The sequence below is a fragment of the Globicephala melas genome, chromosome 6, assembly GCF_963455315.2.
Source record: "Globicephala melas chromosome 6, mGloMel1.2, whole genome shotgun sequence".
NCBI classification, from domain to species: domain Eukaryota; kingdom Metazoa; phylum Chordata; class Mammalia; order Artiodactyla; family Delphinidae; genus Globicephala; species Globicephala melas.
In genome coordinates, this window is record NC_083319.1 from 57,064,572 (window position 1) to 57,078,833 (window position 14,262).

At 42.7% G+C, this 14,262-nt stretch overlaps 1 protein-coding gene across 5 annotated transcripts in view; it reads left to right on the top strand.

Annotated features, from left to right (window-relative positions):
• KDM4C (lysine demethylase 4C) overlaps positions 1–14,262 on the top strand; it is a 409,962-nt gene that overhangs the window by 24,585 nt on the left and 371,115 nt on the right. The gene's annotated exons all lie outside the window — the stretch shown is intronic.

Below are 14,262 nucleotides of genomic sequence, written 5' to 3' on the forward strand. Positions count from 1 at the left end.
AAGTGCCACAATCATTGATTTTGGGGTTATAAATTTTAGCAAATAGGTGAATTTGCAAATGCAGAATCCAGGAAGAATGACGATTGACTGCGGATATGGAGTGAGAGTGAGGAGAGCATTAAAAAAATGACATTGGTAGTTGGTGAGGAGTGTTGTCGGGAAAGGCTTCATAAAGCAGTTTATACTTGAGATAAACTTTGAAAGATAGGTTTTTGCCAGATTGCCAACTGAGGAAAGGCCAAGGAAATAGCATAGTAGTTATGAATATGGTAATAGAATTTTAGATAAGGCTCAGGTCACATCCTCAGCTCTTACTATGGGATCTTGGGTAAGCATTTTAATTTCCATCATTGGTGAATTAGAGATATTCATGGTCACTGATCTCAGTGGAGTTACTTTAGGGTTTAAATAGGGAAGTGCACAGTAATGCACTTTGTAGATATCTAGCTCACAGGAAGTACTCATTAATGTCATACGCATAATGCATGTCTGTATACAGTACAGCAAAGGAGGGAAATAGCCTGGCATCCATGGGAACTTTGGTTAGAATGAAGCAAAGGTTTCAAGTAGGCTGAAAGGCTCTTTGAGGCTGGGGGAGAAGGCAAGAGCTGGATCATGGTTTTCATGCTGAAATGGTTCTGAGCTATTAAAGGATTTAAAATAGGGATGGCATGATCAATTTTGTGCTTTGAAAGTTTGTTCTGTATTTTTTATAGTGTATAGAAGAGAATTGAGGGGAAAATCAAAAGGTATGTAAATCAGCAAAGACTCTCTTGGAGTAGTTTAGGAAAGAAAGGACCAAAGCTTGACTTAGGATAATAACATTGGGAATGGAGATTAGAGAATGGATATGAAAGATGTTCAGGAAGTCGAATAGAAAACAGTTGGCATCCACACAGAAGTGGAGAGTGAGGGAGGGCTCAGGATGGCTCCTTGGATTCTGATGTGGTCCTTGCAGTGGAGGGCAGGGCTTGTGTAAGAGATGTTCTTCCTTCTCCCTTCCCTTTACATTCTTTAAGGTTGGATCCCACTGTTCTTGTACTACTAAAGGCTCTCATGGTGCTCCGTGCTTCCCTTTATTGCAGCACCTGGCCTGTGGCATCATAACCACCTGTGTATTCCCTCTTACACATAAGCTCTTTGAGGATTAGTGCCGGTCAGTGTTGGTCACAAAAAGACAAGCAAGACTATGGATGGATTGAATGAACCAGGATGGAGACTCTGGGATAGAGAAGTAGATTTTGGAGGAAAGGTTCCTTTTTATCCCTGTTAAGTTTTAGATTCAGCTTTGTCTCTGTTGAGTGTGAGAATCATCTCTGAATGGCTGTGCCCAGTAGGCACTTAGATTTACTGGACTTGGATTCAGGGGAGAGAGGTTCTTGCTGTGTATTTCTTTTTTTTTAAATCTCATTAATAGCTTTTTAATATGATTTTTAAAAATTTATTTATTTTATTTATTTATTTATTTTTGGCTGCGTTGGGGCTTCGTTGCTGCACGCGGGCTTTCTCTAGTTGTGGCGAGCGGGGGCTACTCTTTGTTGCGGTGCACAGGGCAGTGACTTCTTTTGTTGCAGAGCACGGGCTCTAGGCACGCAGGCTTCAGTAGTTGTGGCTCGAGGGCTCTAGAGTGCAGTCTCAGTAGTTGTGGTGCACGGGCTTAGTTGCTCTGCAGCATGTGGGATCTTCCCGGACCAGGGCTTGAACCCGTGTCCCCTGCATTGGCAGGTGGATTCTTAACCACTGCGCCACCAGGGAAGCCCTGCTGTGTATTTCTGAGGCACTGATAAGGACAGTTGAGGCCAATGTGGATGAACCCTGCCATAATGTCTGTGTCTGGTGTAGAGGGAAGACAACCACAGAAAGAACCTTGCAGTCTATCAATAGTGAGGGGTTTGGCCGAAGAGGAGCATGGAAAGGAGTTCCAGAAAGTGGAGTGACGATAAGAGAGTGAGAAGGGGATGGGTGTATGTCCCACCATCCCCAGAAGCTATGGCAGGAGAGGACTTGTCCAGTTATAAAGACTGAAGAGAGGTTGGTAAGAGGATTAAGAACAACCTATTGGATATAGCAATTGGAAAGTCACTGGCAACCCTTGCCAGAATGATTTCAATGCACTGGTTTATGGAGATGTCAGATTGCAGTGGGACTGAAGATTGCATAGATGAAGCAGATAAAATGAGTGTAGGCTATTCTCTGTTGGATTTTGTCTATGAGGGTTGGGTAAAGAAGGCTGAAGGCTGTAGCTGAGGTCTATGTAGGAGGGGCCATGGTGTACAGGGAGCCTTTAAAAATTATATGGGAGAGATTTGAGCATGTCTGTAGGCAGTGGGGAAGAAGCTAATAGAAGAGATTTAATTTGAATAGGTTTTTTTGTTGTTTGTTTTTTAAAAGCCAACATCTGTGTCTACTATAGCCTGGCAGTGTACTAAAGTGTTATATTTAGCAACTTATTGAGTCCCCATCACAGTGCTGTAGAGGAGGTGGTGTTATCTCATTTGACTGATGGGGAATCAGGTGTAGTTTAAGTAATTTTCTTGATGCCCTGCAGCTATTAAGTGTAGGAGGCAGGTGGGAGGGATTAGAATCTGACTGGTTTGACTTTAAGGTCTGGTCTTGCCTCTTTACTTGGTTGCCTCTTAAGTGAAGACAGTCACAATTTGAAAGAAATATACGAAATGATTTAGTTCAGCTCCCATTGTGATGGTGATTTTGTGTAAGATGCCATTTTCTTTGGTTGATATTACCACTGTGATGTCAGTTTAGTTGAATTGCTAGAAAGTGGAGTAACTGTCATTTGTTACCGTAAACTTTTGTTTTGTCTAGTGCTTCCACCTGAGGAGTTGGGCATGGCCTAATTTATCAACATGGTTACTGGTCTTTGTATTGTTTTGTTTTGTTTTTTTAATGTTTATTTATTTTGGCTGTGCCCATCTTAGTTGCAGCACACGGGATCCTCACCACAGCATGCGAACTTCTTAGTTGCAGCATGCATGTGGGATCTAGTTCCCCCACCAGGGATCGAACCCGGGCCCCTTGCATTGGAAGTGCCGAGTCTTACCCACTGGACCACCAGGGAAGTCGCTGGTCGTTGTATTGATAGTGATGAATGGAAACTTCATCCCAAGGGAAAAGGATAATAGGATTTCTAACAATTAGGTGGTTATTATGTTGCACAAGCTATAACTGAATGGAAGTTTGCCTCCCCGCGCCATCCATTTTCTAATAATTGCCTACTTAGTGGAATCTGATTGGTGATAAAGGAACTCTGATACTCAGCCATTGAACATTGTAAGTTGAAAGTAATATGGCAGACAGAAAAAAGAAGTCTGAGTATTAAATCCAAAAAGTTCAGTGTTCTAATTTATGCCTTTTATTATTTATTTATTTAGGCTGTGCCGGGTCTTAGTTGCAGCATGTGGGATCTTCAGTTGTGGCATGCAGACTCTTAGTTGAGGCATGCGTGTGGGATCTAGTTCCCCAACCAGGGATTGAACCCAGGCCCCCTGCATTGGGAGAGTGGTGGCCCACTGGACCACCAGGGAAGTCCCTAATCTATGCCTTTTATTTTATTTTATTTTTAAAATTATTTTTTAGAAATTTATTTATTTTATTTTTGCCTGCATTGGGTCTTTGTTGCTGTGTGCGGGCTTTTCTCTCATTGCGGCGAGCGGGGGCTACTCTTTGTTGCAGTGTGCAAGCTTCTCATTGCAGTGTCTTTTCTTGTTGTGGAGCATGGGCTTTAGGCGTGCAGGCTTCAATAGTTGCGGCACACAGGCTCAGTGGTTGTGGTGCACAGGCTTAGTTGCTCCGCGGCATGTGGGATCTTCCTGGACCAGGGCTAGAACCCGAGTCCCTTGCATTGGCAGGCGGATTCTCAACCACTGTGCCACCAGGGAAGCCCTTTATGCCTTTTAAATGAGGAATTTTCTAAGGCATTTTCTGATTTATAACAGAGTATTGATATGTATATACATATAAACATATAAAAGACGCTTTTTGTTCCAGTTTTGCTATTTCTCTTTTAATCTTATTTTTTCCTCCTTTGCTCCATCATTCTACTGCTTTTCTATGTAAGTATCTGGTGATGCATATAGTTTTAATTCATATCTATCATGTCTTTTTAATGCTGTAGCAGTTCCTTGTTCCCACCCCTCCCACCCACCCCCCCTCCCCCATTGGCTTTCGGAATATAGACTATCCCACATTCAGTGTTGAACATATTGCTTTCTTGTGGTGGTGTTTAGTTTGTTTCACTAGCCCCTGTATTTCCTGACCACTGGTAGTTAGATTTTATGGCTCGAGTTTAGATTCAGATTTACTTTTTTGGGTCAGTATGATTAATAGGTGATGTTATATATTTTGCATTGCTTCATGTCTACTTAGTCCACCGATTGTGAGGGTGATTCCTCCATTATAAAACTTCCCATTAACTTGTCAACTCTTGATTTTAACATCTATTGATGATGTTTCTGTAGATTATTTTATTAGGGATTGTAAAAAAAAAGGTAAATCGTGATCATAGAATTGTATTTTTTCTACTTTTATTAGTTGGAAGTTTTCTATAAAGAACTTTCTACCATTAATTCTTTGCTTACCCTGTGTACTGGCAGAAAAAACTTCCCTTCTTCCCTTCTAGATTCTTTAGTCTAATAATTAAATTGACGTAGGCAGATTAACAGGAGAAAAACACTAGATTTAATTTCATATGTACAGGAGCCCCAAGTTTATGAGACCCAAGGGCAGGTTGGGCAGTTGAGGCTCATATGCCATCTTGAGCTAAGGAATGGGGTAGGGGCCTGGGGCTTCAAAGGTGAGGAGGGTAATTCACTGGACAATAAGAAGAGCAGATGTTTGATAGTAGATGTTTGCTCTATTGTACAGGTAGGACTTTCAGATTAAAAGTTATCTCTGGTAATAGCTCTCTTTCTGACCGAGGGTTCCAATCTAAATTCTTCAGGTAGTTAAGGGATAGGTAAAATTTTTCTTGACTCTGCTGGGTCTTGATTGCCTTCAGCTCAAAAGAATTCACATTCCAAAGTGACATATTGTGAGGTCACAGATTCTCCTCCTCACCTAAAATATCATTTGTTCAGGAAGGAGAGAGCCTTGATTCCTTCCTTTTATTTTATTTTACTTTTTTATTATTTTACTTGTGGCTGCTTTGGGTCTTTGTTGCTGTGCTCAGGCTTCCTCTAGTTGCAGTGAGCGGGGGCTACTCTTCGTTGTGGTGCGCGGGCTTCTCATTGCAGTGGCTACTCTTGCTGCGGAGCATGGGCTCTAGGATGTGGGCTTCAGTAATTGTGGCATGCGGGCTTAGTAGTTGTGGCTCACATGCTCTAGAGCACAGGCTCAGTAGTTGTGGCACACAGGCTTAGTTGCTCCGCGGCATGTGGAACCTTCCCAGACCAGGGCTCGAACCTGTGTCCCCTGCATTGGCAGGCAGATTCTTGACCACTGCACCACCAGGGAAGTCCCCCTTCCTTTTTTTAAAAAATTTAAATTTATTTATTTATTTTTGACTGCGTTGGGTCTTTGTTGCTGCGCATGGGCTTTCTCTAGTTGTGGCGAACGGGGGCTACTCTTCGTTGCAATGCGCAGGCTTCTCATTGCGGTGGCTTCTCTTGTTGCGGAGCACGAGCTCTAGGTGCGCGGGCTTCAGTAGTTTTGGCGCATGGGCTCAGTTGCTTTGCGGCATGTGGGATCTTCCTGGACCAGGGCTCGAACCTGTGTCCCCTGCATTGGCAGGTGGATTCTTAACCACTGCGCCACCGGGGAAGTCCCCCTGTTTCTTTTATTTTAAATCTTTGGAGTATTATGTTGATGTGTTCTAATGGTGATTGATCAGTTTTTTTTTTTTTAAGGAATATTATAGACTTACAGGTTTAAAAATATTTTACAGTGTATTTATTTCACTATAGACTCATGGTTTCTTGCTTTATTTAGTTGATTATAGTCTATTATTATCAATTATTTTTATGCTCAGTTCCCCCATATTTAGCCCGTGGAAGCCCCTTCACGTTGGCTTTTCTGTCCTTTTGACCTGTCCCCATTGTTATTTTGAGTATTTCCTTACTTTCTAGCACAAGATATTCCAGGCCCACCTTGTAGTTTTTCTTCCCCTGCCATGGAATCAGACTTTTATCCAAGAAGCCCTGGTTCCTTTTAGTGGAGAATGGTAGTATTTAGCAACAGAGATTTGAGAACTCATTGCTACTGGGGTGTTACTGCTCTCCAAGCCTCTCAGTGGGCAGAGCTAAGGAATTATCTGTACATGTACATGTACATATACATATATGCACATAACACACACACACTGTGAGTTTATACCAGTACCTCCAAATTCCCTCCTAGTGCCGTAAGTTAACTCTAGTTTCCTCCCTCTTTTTATTCGTGAACTCCGTTCCCCGAGAGTGAGAATCTTGGCTCCCATTACCAGTTAGTATGTATCCACGTTCTCATTGCTGTTGCTGTGTTTGTACGGTGTCCTTTTCATCCCATTCAGGATCTATCGTGATGCATGGGGCCACCACGGCTATCTTCTGCCTCCCAAAGTGTTCCTACGTCCTTTTGACCTGACTCCTGTTAGTTGTTATTTTTTGAACTTTTTATTTTGAAATAAGTTCAGAATAACAGAAAACTTGCCAAAAGACAAAGTTATTGCCATACACTTCATCTAGATTTTCCAAATATTAAAGTTGTTCCATGCTCATCATTTTCTCACTCTCACCTTCTCTCTGTTACTCTGTGTATGTGTGTATAATACACGTATTCTTTTCTGAACCGTATGAAAGTAACTTGTAATACCCCTTTACCTGTAAATACATCATCATATATTTCCTAAAAACAAGAATATTCTCTAACCACAGTGCAGTTATCAAGATCAAGAAATTAACCTTGACACAGTTCTATTATCTCATCTACGAATCTTACTCAAATTTCACCATTTGTCCTACAAATATTCTTTGTAGTAAAAGAGATGAAGGGTGTGGAGAAAAGGGAACCCTCTTGCACTGTTGGTGGGAATGTAAATTGATACAGCCACTATGGAAAACAGTATGGAGGTTCCTTAAAAAACTAAAAATAGAATTACCATATGATCCAGCAATCCCCCTACTGGGCATATACCCAGAGAAAACCATAATTCAAAAAGACACATGCACCCCGATGTTCATTGCAGCACTATTTACAATAGCCAGGTCATGGAAGCAGCCTAAATGCCCATCGACAGACAAATGGATAAAGAAGATGTGGTACATATATACAATGGAATATAACTCAGCCATAAAAAGGAACGAAATACGTGGAGCGGCTAGGCCCGTGAGCCACGGCCACTGGGCCTGCGCGTCCGGAGCCTGTGCTCCACAACGGGAGAGGCCACAACAGTGAGAGGCCCGCGTACCACAAAAAAAAAAAAAAAAGGAACAAAATTGGGTCACTTGTAGAGACGTGGATGGATCTAGAGCCTGTCATTCAGAGTGAAGTAACTCAGAAAGAGAATAACAAATATTGTATATTAACGTATGTATGTTGCACCTAGAAAAATGGTACAGATGAACCAGTTTGCAGGGCAGAGGTTGAGACACAGATGTAGAGAACAAACGTTAAGGACACCAAGGGCGGAATGCCGTGGAGGGGGTGGGGATGGTGGTGTGATGAATTGGGCGATTGGGATTGACATGCATACACTGACGTGTATAAAATTGATGACTAATAAGAACCTGCTGTATAAGAAAATAAATAAAATAAAATTCAAAAATTAAAAAACAATACCATTAAGTCACTTAAAAAAAAAAAAGAGAAGAGAAAAAATTTTTTGGTCCATGATCTGAGGATCACATACTACATTAATCTTTTAATCTGGAACTGTTTTTCATTCTTTGTCTTTGATGGCCCTGAGATTTTTGAAGAGTACAAACCACTTATTTTTAAGAATGTCACTTAATTTAGCTTTTTCCTTGTGATTAGATTTAGGTTACCTACATTTTTGGCAGGAATAGCCATATATGTGGTGGTGTGTCCTTCTCAGTACGTCATACCGAGAGCTTTTCTTTGCTGTCTTGCTTTCTAACTGAGGGCCCCAGGCCTGTGGGGTCCTCAGATGACAGGAAAGAGCAGCCTTTAAAGCCAGATGTTCTTGTTGTGGTTCAGTACCTGGTTAGGGATGCTAATGGCCGATGTAGAGGCTTGCCACCTCCCTTTCCCACCCAAGTCTAGAACCAACTGAGAAAGATGAAGGAGTCAAAAGGAAGGCCAGAGTATCATGAGCTTTACTGTTGATAAAACTGGGGTTGGAGAATGTTGCTCTCTCTACTTCTTTCCCTCCGGTCTGGCCTTTGATGCTGGTCTTAGTTGGTAGGGCTGCTGTAATAAATTACCACAAACTCATACGGCTCAAAATGAGAGAGATTTATTCAGTCACGGCTCTGGAGGCTAGAAGGCCAAAATCAAGGTGTCAGAAGGGCCATGCGTTCTCTAAAGGATCTGGGAAGAATCTGTTCTGTGATTTCTTGTGGCTGGTTGTGCCTGCTGACATCCCTTGGTTTGCAGCTGCATGGCTTCAATCTGTGTTCTTCTCTCTGGGTCTGTCTCCCCTCCCACCTTTTTAAGAAAAATTTTATTGGATTATAGTTGATTTGTAATGTGTTAGTTTCAGGTGTACAGCAAAGTGATTTGGTTATACATATACATATATTCATTCTTTTTCACATTCTTTTCTCATATAGGTTATTACAGAATACCGAATAGAGTTCCCTGTTCTGTGCAGTAGGTCTTTGTTGGTTATCTATCTTATATATAGTAGTGTGTGTATGTTAATCCCAAGCTCCTGATTTATCCCTCCCCCCTGTGTTTCCCCTTTGGTAACCATAAGTTTGTTTTTGAGTCTCCTCCCCTTTTATAAGGAGACACCAAAGTCATGTTGGACTAGGGTCCACCCTAATCGAGTTTGACCTCTCTTAACTTGATGATATGTATACAGACCCAGTTTCCAAATAAGGTCACATTCACAGGTATTGGGGGTTAGTTTTTGCCATGTCTTTTGGGGGACACAATTGGGGACACAATTCAACCCATAACAATGCCTCACCGAAGTTGCCTGCAAAGCAGACGCTTACTTAGCTCCCTGTGAAACCAAGCTGGGTGAGCTGCAGTGGTGGAACTGAAAGGCCAGACTTCCAGCTGCCTCAGGTAGGGCCTAGGCCCTCCTTCCGGTGAACCTGGCTCACAGGGACCTGGAGTAGAGCAGGGTAATAGCACCTGCTCTGCCCAGGCCTTGGCTGCTCAATTTCTTTTTAAAATCTCACTGTAGGAAAGGAGAAGTAAGTGAGGACTGGAAAGGATGGCCTCCAGAGTTTGGGTAAGTCCTCATGAGGAACCAGGGGGAGGTGGGAACAGAGTTCTCTTCGAACACTAGCCCAGCTGGTGTTTGTCCCTTGGCTCCTTTTCTTTCTAGCCAAGTGCATTATCTGCTTAACTGGTGAGTGCTGTATCTCCCGGGGGGCTGTGCTTTATAGTAGATCCCCAAGTGTCCTCTTCAGTGTAGACCAGTTCTGTGGCAGGCATTGTCTAAGAAGCTAATACTCCCATGGTGAGAGCCATCAGTTTTTACTCTTCTCACAGAAATTGTTTAAACAACAGGACACAGGTCAGAAATACAGGTGTATATAAGGAAAGCAATATAGGCTATAGATTGACATTTAGCAGGAAAGCCTCAGCCTTAGTTTCTTTTTTATTACCAAATAGAGATATATTATTAGAATAAGGAGAGCAGTTGTTTTCCCTTCATGATAAGGTAAAATTTTTCAGGAAATAGGTTTGGGTGAGTTGTTTAAGTATGAATTCGTGTTAGATTTTTTTGTTTTTGTTTCCACTTAATGAAAAAGATCTGTAGTTCATTAAAAAAGTTCTTAGAGTACTTACTATAAATATGATTATTTGGTTTGAGTGGTCTCGAAAACATTGAAGGCCAGCTCTGTAGAGGCAAAATAACAAAGTTATCATCACAGATACTGTTGTCACTCACTTTGGGGACTCAGTCTGTAAAGAGGTGTAGCGTTAAAAAAAAAATGTCTATTGCATCACCTTCAGTAGAAAATCATAGAGATGTTTCTTGCAAAATATGTCTTTCTCCAACTAGGAAACATTATTGCAAGAGCACTTTAAACCTTCTTTTCTGCTTTGCTCAGAGAAATAAAGGTAAAAGAGAGAAGCGGGGCTGGGAATTTGATCCTAGCAACATGATTAAGTTTAATAATGATAAAGGTGGATTAGGAAAAACTCAAGGAACTGAACATTTATAAACTAACTTTTAAGGGTAAAGAAGGTATGTAGGCAACCCCAAAATGAAATGAAAATGGTTATAAATGTCCAAAAATGATCGGTATCACTAGTAATCAAAGAAATGAAACTTTGCACCAGACTTTTTTGCCTGTCATATTGGCAGAGATTTGGGTGGTGGGATTAACATTAAATCTTAAGATACTTTGACGTTTTAAATTTTATCATGATCATGTATTAACTTTATAGATTGAAAAGGTCTAAGTATAAGCTATCTAGGTCTTTGGTAAATGTACCTGATTTGGAGGTAGAACTGGTTTTGTGTACTGAAGGAAGTAGTGACGTTAGGAAGAGGCAAAGTTTACTTCTCAGATGAGTTAGCAAGCTAGATCAAGGGTGAGGGTTTAATTCTGATTGTTATGTATTTGCCGCATATCTTAACAGTCTCATTGCTTGTTTTTCTTTTTTTTAAAAAAATTATTTATTATTTATTTTTTGGCTGCGTTGGGTCTTTGTTGCTGTGCGTGGGCTTTCTCTAGTTGTGGTGAGCGGGGGCTACTCTTCACTGTGGTGTGTGGGCTTCTCATTGTGGTGGCTTCTCTTGTTGCGGAGCACGGGCTCTAGGCACGCGGGCTTGAGTAGTTGTGGCTCGCAGGCTCTAGAGCTCAGGCTCAGTAGTTGTGGCACATGAAATTAGTTGCTCCGTGGCATGTGGGATCTTCCCTGACCTGGGCTTGAACCCGTGTCCCCTGCATTGGCAGGCGGATTCTTCACCACTGTGCCACCAGGGAAGCCCCTGCTTCAGTTTCTTATCAGAGCTATTGTTCTGTTTTTTAGACCAGAATCTTGACTCCTCTGTTTCTCACTTCTATCACAAAATGAGTCAGCTCACTTCTCTGCTTAACATCCTCCAGAACAGTTACCTTAGAAAGCAGTGTCATCCCGATGGTGGGAAACACATGTTAGAACATGATGTACAAGAGGGGGAAGAAGCTCAAGATCGCTTCTATCTCATTTTGAGTAAAAGCCAAACCCCTTTTCTCCCCTCACCCCACGCCCCATGTCCTCTCTTACCTTGCTTACCACACTCACTTCTTGCTGTTCTTTGAAGAGCCCAAGAGGCTCCTTACTGTTGCTCAGCCTCAGATGCTCTTCCAGATATCTCACGGTTTATTTCCTCCTTCAGGCCTCTGAAAGGCTTCCCTTGCCCACCCCATGTGAAGCAGCTACCCCTCCTCTTGCACTCTGTGCCCCTACCCTGGCTTACTTCTTCATAGCACTTATTATTTATTGTCTGTTTCACTCCACTGCTGTTAGGGTTTTGTTTCATTCCTTTCTGAATGTCCACTCACCAGTCAGGCACTCAGTACTTAGTTGTTGAATGACCAGCTGAATTTCCGAATTTTCTTTAGTGGCTTCTCAAGCTCTTTGCCTAGAGGAAGAGGCAGGACACCCTTGTTCTTCAACCATGGGAAAGTAAGGCTGCCTTCCGTGTACCAGATGTTTCTAAGAGGTGCTCTGGGGACTTCTTCCCCTTTCTCACTGCTCAGATTTTTACATTCTATTACTCTGGTAATATTACTGGTCAAATGAATCTGTTTTCTGAGTAACTTTTCCATGTTTGGGGCCAATGCTTTCCTTTTTCCTGCATTTGGTATCATTTAATGTAAATACTTCGATGACATTTTGGCATTTATTCCTTCATTCAGTTAGCAAATAGTTATTGTAGCAGATATTATGAGCCAGGCTGGGTACCAGATGGGATGCCAGGGCTTAAAGAGATGGAGATCCTGCCTTTCCCTTGAGTAGCTTGGACTTCAGTGTTTGGTTGTAGGTGCCATTGGGACAGGCAGCTGATGTAAGAGAAATGCAGAGAGGGAGGTCGAGAAACACAGGGTGGCTCACCTAGGCCTGCCTCAGAGGGTTGGGAATCTCCACAGTGGACAGGAGTTTGAAAGGTGAGGAAACAGGTAAAGGCTGCTCCAACAGGAGAGAATAATTTGGGCAAAGGCGTAGAGAGCTGTACTTGTTTAGAGAAGCAAAAAAAATCAATGAGTATTATTGGAGCATACACTGTAATGCAGGCTGTGGTGGTGGACGAGGCCATGATAGTTCTTGCAAGGGCCTGATCTGGACGCTTCTAGAGGGTTATGTGTATCCTGTGTAGAGGTGAGACTTTTATCCTGCAGCCCATGGATTTAGGCATGTGCACCTGAAGGGAAGTGGCTGGTGAGGTGCAACTTTTTTTTTTTAATAAATTTATTTATTATTTAGTTTTTGGCTGTGTTGGGTCTTCATTTCTGTGTGAGGGCTTTCTCTAGTTGCGGCAAGCGGGGGCCACTCTTCATCGCGGTGCGCGGGCCTCTCACTGTCACAGCCTCTCTTGTTGTGGAGCACGGGCTCCAGACGCGCAGGCTGAGTAGTTGTGGCGCATGGGCTTAGTTGCTCTGCGGCATGTGGGATCTTCCCAGATCAGGACTCGAACCTGTGTCCCCTGCATTGGCAGGCGGACTCTCAACCACTGCACCACCAGGTAAGCTCTAGGTGCAACGTTTGTAAATTGCATGACCCCTTTCTGAGACAGGGAGAATACAGAATATTTTCTGTTGTGTATTAATATATCTCCACACAGAGTATTTTCAAATTTATAAATTCCTGAAGGGTGGCAGGGTTTAATTTTGATGTACCTCATTTTCCTCGCATGCACTTTGTTTTTTTGTTTTTGGCCGCGCTGCATGGCTTGTGAGATCTTAGTTCCCCAACCAGGGATCAAACCTGGGGCCCCAGAGTGAAAGCACCTAATCCTAACCACTCGACCACCAGGGAATTCCCTCCCCACATGCACTTTGTGAGATAGACGCTCATTTAAACCTTCAGTAAATGATGATCACATCATCTGTAGTCCTGATCTGTTTTAACTTCTTATTATCCCCTTGCATGTTTTCCCCTTTATCTACCCCATCCCTTCCCAACTTCTCTTTTTGTCAAGCAGATTAAATTTATTATAAAAAGATGAGAAAAGGAAAGCTTTGTTCCGAGAGGATTTGCTGTCTGAGCTGTCGGATGCCAGGCAGTGTTGCTGCATCTGGAAGTGGGGTGGGGCTGGACTCCTTCCTGAGGCATGCATGCCTGCCCATGCTCCTTATCACCTTGGCATTCCCTGTGCCTGGCACACAGTAGGTGTTCAGTAGATGTTTGTGGAAGGAATCATGCTGTTCATAGACAGCAGGATTAAGTTTGTGTTTTCGCAACACTACTACTGCCTACTTTTCTACTTTGATCTGTATAATCTTTTCTTTCTAAGCTCCAGACAAACTAACCTCCCCTCTCCATCCCTGCAAGCTTCCAAATATTTTCACCACATAAAGTGTTCCTTCTCTCATCTGGCAAACTTCTGCATCTTCTCATAAGGCTTAACTCTGCCTCTTTCTAGGGAAGTTATTTCTGAGTAACTCAGGTGGAGTCAGGAACTCCTTCCTGTGTATAGTTTTGTATTGAAGTTTGTTCGGCCTCTAAACAGTGAGCTTGGAAGGCAACCTTACCCCTTTCTGTGTCTCCAGTACTTTAGCCTGGTGTCCGGTGGTTTTGCGGACAGGATAGTTTGTAAGTTGTTATAGGAAAGCATGTCATGACGAGTAGAAGTGCACCTGAGTAAGCCCTGTGCTGGGGATGTGGAATATTGTCCATTAACCTCTCAGCCGGCACCAGGCCCTTACATAGATGCATGGATGAGAGTCTGTTTCAGAGCTGGTGCATAGGAACAACACCTTCTGTAAACTTGCAAAGTTAGAAAATTTATTCTTTTTTAAAATAATTAATTTTTGGCTGCACTGGGTCTTCGTTGCTGCTGTGCGCTGGCGTTCTCTAGTTGCGGCGAGCGGGGGCTGCTCTTTGTTGCAGTGAATGGGCTTCTCATTGCGGTAGCTTCTCTTGTTGCAGAGCACAGGCTCTAGGCGTGCAGGCTTGTAGTTGTGGCACGCGGGCTCA